At 36.5% G+C, this 8356-nt stretch overlaps 1 non-coding gene across 1 annotated transcript; it reads right to left on the bottom strand.

The window, feature by feature from the left end:
* Positions 1-769: 769 nt before the first annotated feature.
* Positions 770-876, bottom strand: LOC121266649. The gene has a single exon (XR_005940870.1). It is a non-coding gene; the product is annotated as a small nucleolar RNA R71 (small nucleolar RNA).
* Positions 877-8356: the final 7480 nt, after the last annotated feature.

Genomic DNA, 8356 nt, shown 5'->3' with positions numbered 1-8356 from the left:
CCAAATAGTAAATAATTTTGTAAATTTTTGTACTCAATAGCAGAATTAATCTCTGTGGGTTCAACATCCGTTTTCTTTAAAACACTTTACTACTTGTAATGATTCTGTGCACTTGCAGATAGTTTCAGTACAACAAGATTTTGGCGCCGTTGCCGGGAATTAGTTATTTGTTATTGATATTGATACTAGCTAATTTTTTACTACTTTGGATTTTATTTTTAAAACTTGGTTTAAGTTAGATCTCAGTTTGGTTTTTCTTTTCAAGAATTAGAAGTGCATGCCCCGATCTAAATTATTAGAGCATACATTTTTCGATCTCGAGATTGAAAGAACCTTACGTCGGGTTAATAAAGAGAAAAAGAAAGGTCGCCGCATTTAAATTTAATATGGCTGACCAAGAGCACAAGGCGTTAAGAGACTATGCTATGCACTCTGTCAATAGGGTGGCATCTAGTATAAGGCGGCCAGCTATATAAGCCAATAACTTCGAGATCAAGCTTGCCATCATTCAAATGATTCAACAAACCGTCCAGTTTGGGGGGCTGTCAAAGAGGATCCTAATGTCCATATCACAAATTTCTTAGAAATTTGTGATACTTTTAAACATAATGGAGTGACAAATGATGTGATTCGATTGAAACTTTTTCTTTTCTCACTTAAGGAAAAAGCAAAAGTTTGGTTGAACTCTTTGCTGCTCCACATCCTCACCACCTAGGAGGAGTTGGCACAAAAATTCTTAGTAAAATATTTCCCTCTGGCCAAGACAATGAAGTTAAGGAATGATATTACTACCTTCATCCAAATTGAGGGTGAATCATTATATGAGGCAAGGGAAAGATACATGGATTTATTGCACAAGTGTCCACATCACGACCTCCCAGCATGGCTTCAAGTATAGACATTTTACAATGGTTTGGGACCCACAAATTGATCTATAGTTGATGTGGCCGTTAGAGGAGCATTAATGAGTAAGACCCATAAAGCCGCATATGAACTTCTGGAATAATTAGCATCCAACAACTATCAATGGTTTGCAGAGAAAGCAATGCCAAGAAAGATGGCTGGAGTTTCTGAACTTGATTTTGTTATCACATTGGCGGCACAGATGGCAAATCTATCACAATAACTATGTAAGATGAACGTTAATACTATTCAAACTAATGTTATTTGTGATCATTGCGCAGGAAATCATTCAAGTGTAGATTGCCAAGTGAGGAATCCTTTTGCCCAACCGAGTTATGAACAAGCCCATTATGTGTCCAATTTTAAATGTTAAAACAATCCTTATTCAAACACGTTCAATCCTGGATGAAGAAATCACCCTAACTTTTCATGAAGCAATAATCAAGTTAGACTACCTCAACAGTTTCCACAACAAGAGAAGAAATCGACACTTGAGGATATGCTTATGCAGTACATGCAAAAGATTGATATGGTGATCCAAAACAACTCGGCTTCAATCCAAAATCTTGAGGTGCAAATTGGTCAACTCTCAAACATGCTTACCGAGAGGACAACATGGACTTTACTGAGCAATATTGTGACAAATTTGAAGGAATATGTCAAAGTCATAACATTGAGAAGTGGGCAGACATATGACCAGTTACAAACAGTAAGTACTGAGCGACATGCAGAAGCTGCTGAAAACGTGGAGTCTCAGATGAAGGAAGACGAGTCTGAGGTGAAAGAAGCAGAGAAGGATGCAGTCCACCAGCAAGCTGAGAAGACTAAGGAGAAAAAAAGGGTTTTAAAACCCAAGAAATCCAGGGAGTTTATATCTTAAACTTATTCTCCTTCAATTTATGATCCACCAATTCTTTTTCCATAGAGATTAAGAAAAAATAAGATTGATAATCAATTCTCTAAATTTCTAAGTATATTTTAGCAATTGCATATTAATATTCCTCTCATTGAAGCTTTAGAGCAAATGCCTAAATATGCAAAATTGTCGAATGATATATTATCAAACAAGTGGAAGTTGGAAGAGCATGAGACTGTAATGCTGACCAAGAAGAGTAATGCAATTTTACAAAAGAAGCTGCTGCCTAAGTTGAAAGATTTGGGGAGTTTCACAGTCCTTTCACTATAGGAAATTCTTATTTTGATAAAGTTTTATGTGACTTAGGGGCAAGTATTAATCTAGTGCCTCTCTCTGTTTTTAGGAAACTAGGTCTTGGAGAAGCAAAGCCGACCAACTATCTCTTTACAGTTGGCAGACAAATCTATTAAATACCCGAGAGGACTCATTAAGGACGTACTGATGAAAGTTAATAGTTCATCTTTCCAGCCTACTTCATTGTGCTTGATATGGAGGAGAACGAGGAGATTCATTTGATATTGGGCCAACCTTTCCTTGCGATGGGGAGAGAACCTTAATTGATGTCTAGCAAGAGAAACTCATTTTGAGGGTGGGTGAAGAACAGGTCAATTTTGATGTATTTAAATATATGGAATTACCTTCCGAGGTACATTCTTATTTTCAAATTAGTGACCGAGACGTGGTCATGGCCGAAGAGACTTATGGAGTTGAATTTTCAAAGCTACCACTTGAGGTATGTCTTACTCACTCTACATCTATTGAATCCTAGGATGAAAAGGTTAGGGAGTGTGAGAGATATTTGGAAGCTACACCATCATTTCCTCCTTCAATAAAACTGAAAGTGGAAGAGTTAAACTCATCTCGGCCAACATCTCCAAGTAAGGAACCACCCAAGCTTGACCTCAAACTGCTTCCATCAAATTTAAGGTACGTTTTCTTAGGCCAAGACTCTACTTTTCTAGTTATTATCAACAATTCCTTGAGTGATGTAGAGGAAAAGAAGTTGTTGAGAGTCTTGCGGGAACACAAAATGACCTTGGGTTGGACCATCTCAGACTTCAAAGAAATTAGTCCTTCAATTTGCATGCACAAGATTTTAATGGAGGATAATTTTAAGCCAATCATCCAACCTCAGAGGAGACTAAACCCATCAATGCAAGAAGTAGTGCATAAAGAAGTATTGAAGCTTTTAGATGCCGGGATTATTTATCCAATCTCAAATAGTACATGGGTAAGTCCAGTGCAAATTATCCCAAAGAAATGAGGTATAACCGTGATAGAAAATGACAATAATGACTCATACCAACAAGGACAGTCACAGGATAACGAGTATGCATTGACTATCGAAGACTGAATGATGCAACTCGAAAAGACCATGTTCCCTTACCTTTTATTGATCAAATGCTAGAAAGACTTGTCGGCAATGCTTTCTACTGTTTTCTAGATGGATATTCCGGTTACAATCAAATAGCCATTACACCTGAGGATCAAGGGAATACCACTTTCACCCATCCTTATGGTACTTTTCCATCTTCTCGAACATAGTGAAAATTTGTTAGAAGTCTCTATGAATGACTTTTCAGTTTTTGGTCACTCTTTTGATAATTGTTTATCTAATTTATCTTTAGTTTTGTAGAGATGCAATGAGACAAATCTTATTTTAAACTGGAAAAAATGCCATTTCATGGTCGAGGAGGGAATAGTGCTTGGCCATCACATTTCCTTCAAGAGAATTGAGGTCGACTAAGAAAAGATAGAAGTTATTGCCAAACTCCCACCACTGACCAATGTGAAAGGTGTGAAAAGTTTCTTGGGTCACGCCGGGTTCTATCGTCAGTTAATCAATGATTTTTTCCAAATTGCTATACCTCTTTGCAATATGTTGATTAAAGATACTCGGTTTGAATTTTCTGATTAATGCTTGCATGCTTTTAAAATATTGAAAAAAAAAATTAATTTCAGCACCTATCATTGTATCACTGGATTAGAATTTACCTTTTAAATTAATGTGTGATGCTAGCAATTTTTCTATAGGGGCTGTTTTGGGGTAGAGAAAAGATAAAATTTTTCATGTTATTTATTATGCAAGTTGGATCTTAACAGAAGCTCAACTTAATTATGCTACTACTGAAAAAGAATTGTTAGCAGTTGTGTTTGCCTTTGACAAATTTCGTTCTTATTTGATAGGTTCAAAGGTGGTCGTCTATACCAATCACTCAGCTCTTAAATAATTGCTATTCAAGAGGGATGCCAAAGCAAGATTGTTAAGATGGATTTTGCCATTGGAAATAAAAGATAAGAAAGGTACCGAGAATGTAGTGGCCGACCACTTATCTTGTCTTGAGCTTAAAGAGGCGGTTGGCGAGGAGAAATTTTCAATTAATGAGACCTTCTCGAATGAGCAATTAATGGCTATACAAATCGTTCCATAGTATGCCGATATGATAAATTATTTGGTGTCCAGAATTCTACCTGCTGAGATGATATATCAACAAAAGAAGAAGTTCTTGTCCGACTTGAAATAATATTTTTGGAAGGAACTTTTTCTATACCAACATTGGGCGAACCAGATAATTAGGAGATGTGTGCCCGAGGAAGGGATGGAGAGTATATTTAAACATTGCCAGTCATTGGAAGCGGGCAGCCACTTTAGTGGAGCAAAAACGGTGGCGAAAGTTTTACAATGCAGATTTTATTGGCTGACTAATTTTAAAAACTCTTTTAATTTTGTTAATTTATATGATCATTGTCAAAGGATTGACAACATTTCTAGGAAACATGAGATGCCTTTAAACAATATTTTAGTGATTAAATTATTTGATGTGTGGGATATAGATGTCATTTTCCATCCTCATATTCTAATAAATTTATTTTGGTGGTTGTAGATTATGTCTCCAAATAGGTGGAAGTGGTCGCCTTGCCGACCAATGATGCGAGGGTCATAGTGGATTTCCTATGGAAGAACATCATTTCCCGATTCGGCACTCCGAGGGCCATAATCAGTGATGGTGGGAAGCATTTTTACAATCACCAATTTGAAGCGCTACTGATTAAGTATAGAGTTACCCATCACGTGGAAATACCATACCATCCTCAAACGAGTGGCCAAGTCAAGGTGTCTAATCTGGAGCTGAAGCACATACTGGAGAAGACAATGAGTATCTCTTGGATGGACTAGGCGAGAAGGTTAGATAATGTGCTATGGGCCAATCAGATAGCATTTAAAACACCGATCGGGATGTCAACTTATCAGCTTGTTTACGGAAAAGCATGGCATCTACCCGTGGAGCTAGAACACAGAGCCTATTAGGCTACGAGGACACTGAACTTTGATTTACAAGCGACTGACGAGAAAAGAATATTGCAAATCAACGAGATGAATGAGTTTCACAATGATGATTATGAGAATGTTCGGATTTACAAAGATAAAACTAAAAGATGGCATGATAAGCATATTCTGAAAGGGAATTCGAAGTCGGGTATAAAGTTTTATTATTTAACTCAAGACTTTGACTCTTCTAGGGAAAGCTCTGCTCTCGATGGTCAGGACTATTTGTGGTGACCGTGTGTTTCCCTATGGGGCCGTTAAAGTCCATCACGAGACAAAATGGACATCTAAAGTAAATGGATAGAGATTAAAACCCTATGTGGATGGAAACTTTAACTCAAAAAAGTGTTTCATCGATCTCACCAGTGATAAATGATGAGAGGATAATGTCTAGCTATAGCCTTTAAATAAAGTGCTTTTGGAGGCAACCCAAGTTTTTATTTTATTTTATTTTTTAAGTTTAGTTTTTGTTTAATATTACTCTTTTGCTTTCATCTTGCAGGAACGAAGGGCTGGGCAGATCTCCAATGGGTACACGGCTGCACCTTCAAGGAAAATATTCAATTGAAAAAAACAAAATCAGGGGAGCATCTCTTACCTTCTCTCATTCTCTTCTTTAGTTTTTCTTCTTAATGGGAACCAGGATGGACCTAGTCTAAAAGATTCTTTGCAAGTTTTAGGTGGGTCAATTACAAGGTCAAGAACCAAGAAGATCAAGGCGACAATGCAATGATTGGCACAATCCACTTGGAATGAAGCTAGCAAGACTTCCAACACTCAAGATGGACTTGAAGGATGAAGGATCTAGTTTTGACTCATTTGATAAGCTATGGAATAGGGCAACGACAAGGCTTAAAGGCTTTGGGCTCTTGAAGGATTTCAACTTGTTTAATTCATTTAAATGACTTATTTTATTAGTTTAGAATTATTGAGTTTAATTATGAGAAGGACTTAAGGGGTGGTCTATTCAAGGGCATTATGGGAAATTTATTATTTTGTTGAACTAGGTTTTCAAGAAGTACTGTAGCAACTAGGGTTTCAAAAGTACTGTAGCCGAGTTACTGTAGCGTCGTACTGTAGCCGCGATACTATTCACTCAGGGGTACTTTTAGAAGTTGGGGCTTTCTTTTGGCTAGGGTTTTAATTAGGTTTTGGTTTAAATACTTTTTGTTGCCTCATTTTAAGAAGTTTATGAAATTTAATGAATTTATTCATTGTGAGTTGAGTTTATCTCCTCTTGTTCTTGATTGAACTTTTAAACTTATCAAAGGTAAATCATAATCTTTGTAGCGTTCCTCCTTTGTAATCTGGGTTCTTGAGACGGGTTCTTCAACGGGTCTAGATTTTAATATAATCAAGGTTCTTGAAACGAGTTCTCATCGGGTCTAGATGCTCCATCCATTGACTTGATTTTGGCTTTCTTGGGGAGTTTTCAATCTGATTGTGGGTTCAAGGGATTTCATTCCCGCGAGTTCATATCATTTGGTATTCAGAGCAAGGTTTCCGATCAGGTCTGATTCTATCTTTTAATTCTTGTAGCTTTAAATTTAATTCTAGGGTTACATTATTCTAGGGTTGTAAAAAAAAAAAAATTGCAGAAACAAAAAGTAGGCTACCGAAATTCTTAGGGTTTTGGGTTTGGCTGAAATTTGCATCACCTAGGGTTTCAAAATTCTAGGGTTTAATACATCTCTATGTTTGTTAATTGCTTGGAGTGCCATTCCATTGATTCTCTTCTATTTTGTTGTCAATTCTTATGTGCTTGAATTCAATTGCTGGATTTTCACAATTGAATATTGATGTTTGTGATTGAATTAGAGAAAAGAAAAGAAAGGAAAAGAAAAGGAAAGAAAAAAAAAAAGAAAAGAAAAGAAAAGAAAAGAAAGGAAAGGAAAAGAAAAAAAAAAGAAAAAAAAATGGTGAAAAAAGGTAGCATATGCAAATGTTGCTATATAGTTACAACAAAGAGAAAAAAATACATTTTTTGATTGAGATTTATCATCAAAAGGGCTGAATACATCTTTATAGTTGGTATCTTGTTTTATAATTACTGTTTCCCTTGTATAAATTCCTTGAGTCTCGTGTTATTTTATTTCTTTCTTGTTTCTCTTGTTCTTGTTTCTTGGACCTAATTACGAGTTGGGATAAAACAAGGTTGCTTTGTCTTGATTGAGTTCAATTAGTTCTTAAAGAACTTGAGTGGGAAAACTCTTGAGGTAAAAGGCAAGAGAGTGTGAGACTATTATTGGAAAAAAATCAATTAAGAGTGAAATACGAGTGGAGTGCCATTATTTGAGTGCAAACACGTAAGGGAGTGTGTGAGGTTTTCCACTAACATTCTTTTGTGCAACACTTTACAATATCTCACCGGAGTGGCTGTTCACCTAAGGGGATGATGGCAGAGGACTCATCATTGGTGTTGTAATCCATGCAACAACAGTTTGAGCGGTTGAACTTGGTGTTGGGTGAAGTGAGGGATATGATAGATCATCAAGATGCGGTAATTAGAAATCTACAGGGTAGAAGAGATTAGAGGCGAAGTAAGTTTAACGTTGAAAATGGGTTTGAGAAAGAAAAGTGTGGTAAGTCTCTTGTTACTAGGCGTGCACTCAATACACAAATTAAGATGGATGGTACAAAGCAGCAGAGTGAAAACATTTTTCATACTAGATGCCACATCAACAACAAGGTATGTGGTATGATCATTAATTTGAGGAGTTGTATTAATTTGGCTAGCACTACTTTAGTTGAGAAATTGAATTTACCTACCTTGAACCACCCTAGACCATACATGTTGCAATGGTTGAGTGATTGTAAGGAGGTTAGAGTAAATAAGCAAGTGCTAGTTTCTTTTTCAATTGGGAAATACCAGGATTTGGTCTTTTGTGATGTAGTGCCTATGCATGTTGGTCATATTTTGTTAGGAAAACCGTGGCAGTTTGATAGGAAGGTGATACATGATGGGTTAAGGAACATGTACAGTTTTGAGAAGGGTGGAAAAACAATTAAACTTGCTCCTTTAACTCCAACACAGGTCCATGGGGACCAATTGAAACTCAAAAGTGAGGTTGCTCAAAAAATAAAGAGTAAAAATGAGCGTGATCAAAAAAGAAAGAGTGAGAGTGTGAGTGATCAAAAAAGAAAAAGTGAAAATGAGATTGAGCTAAAAAGCAAGAGTGAAAGTGAAATTGAACTAAAAAGCAAGAGTG

This window comes from Juglans microcarpa x Juglans regia, chromosome 5D (genome assembly GCF_004785595.1).
Source record: "Juglans microcarpa x Juglans regia isolate MS1-56 chromosome 5D, Jm3101_v1.0, whole genome shotgun sequence".
NCBI classification, from domain to species: Eukaryota; Viridiplantae; Streptophyta; class Magnoliopsida; order Fagales; family Juglandaceae; genus Juglans; species Juglans microcarpa x Juglans regia.
Note: the sequence above shows the minus strand (reverse complement) of the source record. Positions and strands in the feature narration are given on the sequence as shown.